This window comes from Lissotriton helveticus, unplaced genomic scaffold, assembly GCF_964261635.1.
Source record: "Lissotriton helveticus unplaced genomic scaffold, aLisHel1.1 SCAFFOLD_1131, whole genome shotgun sequence".
NCBI classification, from domain to species: Eukaryota; Metazoa; Chordata; class Amphibia; order Caudata; family Salamandridae; genus Lissotriton; species Lissotriton helveticus.
The window spans coordinates 142,501-146,169 of NW_027611974.1; the positions used below are offsets into that span (position 1 = coordinate 142,501).

The window sequence follows — 3,669 nt, forward strand, 5'->3', positions numbered from 1 at the left end:
TTAGCTTGCTTCACTCAACTTCAGTGCTAGCAAGCCACTCTGACTCACCTAAAGCGAAAGAAAAAAAAAAAAAGCCTACAGCACCTGGTATTCCCAGGCGGTCTCCCATCCAGGTACTAACCAGGCCCGACCCTGCTTAACTTCTGAGATCAGACGAGATCAGGTGCTTTCAGGGTGGTATGGCCGTAGGCTCTAGAAGTACTGATTTTGGGACTCTTAGCTTGCTTCACTCAACTTCAGTGCTAGCAAGCCACTCTGACTCACCTAAAGCGAAAGAAAAAAAAAAAAAGCCTACAGCACCTGGTATTCCCAGGCGGTCTCCCATCCAGGTACTAACCAGGCCCGACCCTGCTTAACTTCTGAGATCAGACGAGATCAGGTGCTTTCAGGGTGGTATGGCCGTAGGCTCTAGAAGTACTGATTTTGGGACTCTTAGCTTGCTTCACTCAACTTCAGTGCTAGCAAGCCACTCTGACTCACCTAAAGCGAAAGAAAAAAAAAAAAAGCCTACAGCACCTGGTATTCCCAGGCGGTCTCCCATCCAGGTACTAACCAGGCCCGACCCTGCTTAACTTCTGAGATCAGACGAGATCAGGTGCTTTCAGGGTGGTATGGCCGTAGGCTCTAGAAGTACTGATTTTGGGACTCTTAGCTTGCTTCACTCAACTTCAGTGCTAGCAAGCCACTCTGACTCACCTAAAGCGAAAGAAAAAAAAAAAAAGCCTACAGCACCTGGTATTCCCAGGCGGTCTCCCATCCAGGTACTAACCAGGCCCGACCCTGCTTAACTTCTGAGATCAGACGAGATCAGGTGCTTTCAGGGTGGTATGGCCGTAGGCTCTAGAAGTGCTGATTTTGGGACTCTTAGCTTGCTTCACTCAACTTCAGTGCTAGCAAGCCACTCTGACTCACCTAAAGCGAAAGAAAAAAAAAAAAAGCCTACAGCACCTGGTATTCCCAGGCGGTCTCCCATCCAGGTACTAACCAGGCCCGACCCTGCTTAACTTCTGAGATCAGACGAGATCAGGTGCTTTCAGGGTGGTATGGCCGTAGGCTCTAGAAGTACTGATTTTGGGACTCTTAGCTTGCTTCACTCAACTTCAGTGCTAGCAAGCCACTCTGACTCACCTAAAGCGAAAGAAAAAAAAAAAAAGCCTACAGCACCTGGTATTCCCAGGCGGTCTCCCATCCAGGTACTAACCAGGCCCGACCCTGCTTAACTTCTGAGATCAGACGAGATCAGGTGCTTTCAGGGTGGTATGGCCGTAGGCTCTAGAAGTACTGATTTTGGGACTCTTAGCTTGCTTCACTCAACTTCAGTGCTAGCAAGCCACTCTGACTCACCTAAAGCGAAAGAAAAAAAAAAAAAGCCTACAGCACCTGGTATTCCCAGGCGGTCTCCCATCCAGGTACTAACCAGGCCCGACCCTGCTTAACTTCTGAGATCAGACGAGATCAGGTGCTTTCAGGGTGGTATGGCCGTAGGCTCTAGAAGTACTGATTTTGGGACTCTTAGCTTGCTTCACTCAACTTCAGTGCTAGCAAGCCACTCTGACTCACCTAAAGCGAAAGAAAAAAAAAAAAAGCCTACAGCACCTGGTATTCCCAGGCGGTCTCCCATCCAGGTACTAACCAGGCCCGACCCTGCTTAACTTCTGAGATCAGACGAGATCAGGTGCTTTCAGGGTGGTATGGCCGTAGGCTCTAGAAGTACTGATTTTGGGACTCTTAGCTTGCTTCACTCAACTTCAGTGCTAGCAAGCCACTCTGACTCACCTAAAGCGAAAGAAAAAAAAAAAAAGCCTACAGCACCTGGTATTCCCAGGCGGTCTCCCATCCAGGTACTAACCAGGCCCGACCCTGCTTAACTTCTGAGATCAGACGAGATCAGGTGCTTTCAGGGTGGTATGGCCGTAGGCTCTAGAAGTACTGATTTTGGGACTCTTAGCTTGCTTCACTCAACTTCAGTGCTAGCAAGCCACTCTGACTCACCTAAAGCGAAAGAAAAAAAAAAAAAGCCTACAGCACCTGGTATTCCCAGGCGGTCTCCCATCCAGGTACTAACCAGGCCCGACCCTGCTTAACTTCTGAGATCAGACGAGATCAGGTGCTTTCAGGGTGGTATGGCCGTAGGCTCTAGAAGTACTGATTTTGGGACTCTTAGCTTGCTTCACTCAACTTCAGTGCTAGCAAGCCACTCTGACTCACCTAAAGCGAAAGAAAAAAAAAAAAAGCCTACAGCACCTGGTATTCCCAGGCGGTCTCCCATCCAGGTACTAACCAGGCCCGACCCTGCTTAACTTCTGAGATCAGACGAGATCAGGTGCTTTCAGGGTGGTATGGCCGTAGGCTCTAGAAGTACTGATTTTGGGACTCTTAGCTTGCTTCACTCAACTTCAGTGCTAGCAAGCCACTCTGACTCACCTAAAGCGAAAGAAAAAAAAAAAAAGCCTACAGCACCTGGTATTCCCAGGCGGTCTCCCATCCAGGTACTAACCAGGCCCGACCCTGCTTAACTTCTGAGATCAGACGAGATCAGGTGCTTTCAGGGTGGTATGGCCGTAGGCTCTAGAAGTACTGATTTTGGGACTCTTAGCTTGCTTCACTCAACTTCAGTGCTAGCAAGCCACTCTGACTCACCTAAAGCGAAAGAAAAAAAAAAAAAGCCTACAGCACCTGGTATTCCCAGGCGGTCTCCCATCCAGGTACTAACCAGGCCCGACCCTGCTTAACTTCTGAGATCAGACGAGATCAGGTGCTTTCAGGGTGGTATGGCCGTAGGCTCTAGAAGTACTGATTTTGGGACTCTTAGCTTGCTTCACTCAACTTCAGTGCTAGCAAGCCACTCTGACTCACCTAAAGCGAAAGAAAAAAAAAAAAAGCCTACAGCACCTGGTATTCCCAGGCGGTCTCCCATCCAGGTACTAACCAGGCCCGACCCTGCTTAACTTCTGAGATCAGACGAGATCAGGTGCTTTCAGGGTGGTATGGCCGTAGGCTCTAGAAGTACTGATTTTGGGACTCTTAGCTTGCTTCACTCAACTTCAGTGCTAGCAAGCCACTCTGACTCACCTAAAGCGAAAGAAAAAAAAAAAAAGCCTACAGCACCTGGTATTCCCAGGCGGTCTCCCATCCAGGTACTAACCAGGCCCGACCCTGCTTAACTTCTGAGATCAGACGAGATCAGGTGCTTTCAGGGTGGTATGGCCGTAGGCTCTAGAAGTACTGATTTTGGGACTCTTAGCTTGCTTCACTCAACTTCAGTGCTAGCAAGCCACTCTGACTCACCTAAAGCGAAAGAAAAAAAAAAAAAGCCTACAGCACCTGGTATTCCCAGGCGGTCTCCCATCCAGGTACTAACCAGGCCCGACCCTGCTTAACTTCTGAGATCAGACGAGATCAGGTGCTTTCAGGGTGGTATGGCCGTAGGCTCTAGAAGTACTGATTTTGGGACTCTTAGCTTGCTTCACTCAACTTCAGTGCTAGCAAGCCACTCTGACTCACCTAAAGCGAAAGAAAAAAAAAAAAAGCCTACAGCACCTGGTATTCCCAGGCGGTCTCCCATCCAGGTACTAACCAGGCCCGACCCTGCTTAACTTCTGAGATCAGACGAGATCAGGTGCTTTCAGGGTGGTATGGCCGTAGGCTCTAGAAGTACTGATTTTGGGA

At 49.1% G+C, this 3,669-nt stretch overlaps 17 non-coding genes across 17 annotated transcripts; all 17 read right to left on the reverse strand.

Moving 5' to 3' along the window:
* Positions 1–72: 72 nt before the first annotated feature.
* Positions 73–191, reverse strand: LOC144807340 (5S ribosomal RNA). Its single transcript, XR_013606217.1, has one exon. It is a non-coding gene; the product is annotated as a 5S ribosomal RNA (ribosomal RNA).
* Positions 192–288: 97 nt separating this feature from the next.
* On the reverse strand, positions 289–407 carry LOC144807341 (5S ribosomal RNA). The gene has a single exon (XR_013606218.1). It is a non-coding gene; the product is annotated as a 5S ribosomal RNA (ribosomal RNA).
* Positions 408–504: 97 nt separating this feature from the next.
* LOC144807342 (5S ribosomal RNA) lies at positions 505–623 on the reverse strand. Its single transcript, XR_013606219.1, has one exon. It is a non-coding gene; the product is annotated as a 5S ribosomal RNA (ribosomal RNA).
* A 97-nt stretch (positions 624–720) lies between these two features.
* Positions 721–839, reverse strand: LOC144807343 (5S ribosomal RNA). Its single transcript, XR_013606220.1, has one exon. It is a non-coding gene; the product is annotated as a 5S ribosomal RNA (ribosomal RNA).
* Positions 840–936: 97 nt separating this feature from the next.
* LOC144807346 (5S ribosomal RNA) lies at positions 937–1,055 on the reverse strand. Its single transcript, XR_013606222.1, has one exon. It is a non-coding gene; the product is annotated as a 5S ribosomal RNA (ribosomal RNA).
* A 97-nt stretch (positions 1,056–1,152) lies between these two features.
* Positions 1,153–1,271, reverse strand: LOC144807347 (5S ribosomal RNA). Its single transcript, XR_013606223.1, has one exon. It is a non-coding gene; the product is annotated as a 5S ribosomal RNA (ribosomal RNA).
* Positions 1,272–1,368: 97 nt separating this feature from the next.
* On the reverse strand, positions 1,369–1,487 carry LOC144807348 (5S ribosomal RNA). The gene has a single exon (XR_013606224.1). It is a non-coding gene; the product is annotated as a 5S ribosomal RNA (ribosomal RNA).
* Positions 1,488–1,584: 97 nt separating this feature from the next.
* On the reverse strand, positions 1,585–1,703 carry LOC144807349 (5S ribosomal RNA). Its single transcript, XR_013606225.1, has one exon. It is a non-coding gene; the product is annotated as a 5S ribosomal RNA (ribosomal RNA).
* Positions 1,704–1,800: 97 nt separating this feature from the next.
* Positions 1,801–1,919, reverse strand: LOC144807350 (5S ribosomal RNA). The gene has a single exon (XR_013606226.1). It is a non-coding gene; the product is annotated as a 5S ribosomal RNA (ribosomal RNA).
* A 97-nt stretch (positions 1,920–2,016) lies between these two features.
* Positions 2,017–2,135, reverse strand: LOC144807351 (5S ribosomal RNA). The gene has a single exon (XR_013606227.1). It is a non-coding gene; the product is annotated as a 5S ribosomal RNA (ribosomal RNA).
* A 97-nt stretch (positions 2,136–2,232) lies between these two features.
* LOC144807352 (5S ribosomal RNA) lies at positions 2,233–2,351 on the reverse strand. Its single transcript, XR_013606228.1, has one exon. It is a non-coding gene; the product is annotated as a 5S ribosomal RNA (ribosomal RNA).
* Positions 2,352–2,448: 97 nt separating this feature from the next.
* Positions 2,449–2,567, reverse strand: LOC144807353 (5S ribosomal RNA). The gene has a single exon (XR_013606229.1). It is a non-coding gene; the product is annotated as a 5S ribosomal RNA (ribosomal RNA).
* Positions 2,568–2,664: 97 nt separating this feature from the next.
* On the reverse strand, positions 2,665–2,783 carry LOC144807354 (5S ribosomal RNA). The gene has a single exon (XR_013606230.1). It is a non-coding gene; the product is annotated as a 5S ribosomal RNA (ribosomal RNA).
* A 97-nt stretch (positions 2,784–2,880) lies between these two features.
* LOC144807355 (5S ribosomal RNA) lies at positions 2,881–2,999 on the reverse strand. Its single transcript, XR_013606231.1, has one exon. It is a non-coding gene; the product is annotated as a 5S ribosomal RNA (ribosomal RNA).
* A 97-nt stretch (positions 3,000–3,096) lies between these two features.
* LOC144807357 (5S ribosomal RNA) lies at positions 3,097–3,215 on the reverse strand. Its single transcript, XR_013606233.1, has one exon. It is a non-coding gene; the product is annotated as a 5S ribosomal RNA (ribosomal RNA).
* A 97-nt stretch (positions 3,216–3,312) lies between these two features.
* Positions 3,313–3,431, reverse strand: LOC144807358 (5S ribosomal RNA). Its single transcript, XR_013606234.1, has one exon. It is a non-coding gene; the product is annotated as a 5S ribosomal RNA (ribosomal RNA).
* A 97-nt stretch (positions 3,432–3,528) lies between these two features.
* On the reverse strand, positions 3,529–3,647 carry LOC144807359 (5S ribosomal RNA). The gene has a single exon (XR_013606235.1). It is a non-coding gene; the product is annotated as a 5S ribosomal RNA (ribosomal RNA).
* Between the last annotated feature and the right edge of the window lie 22 nt (positions 3,648–3,669).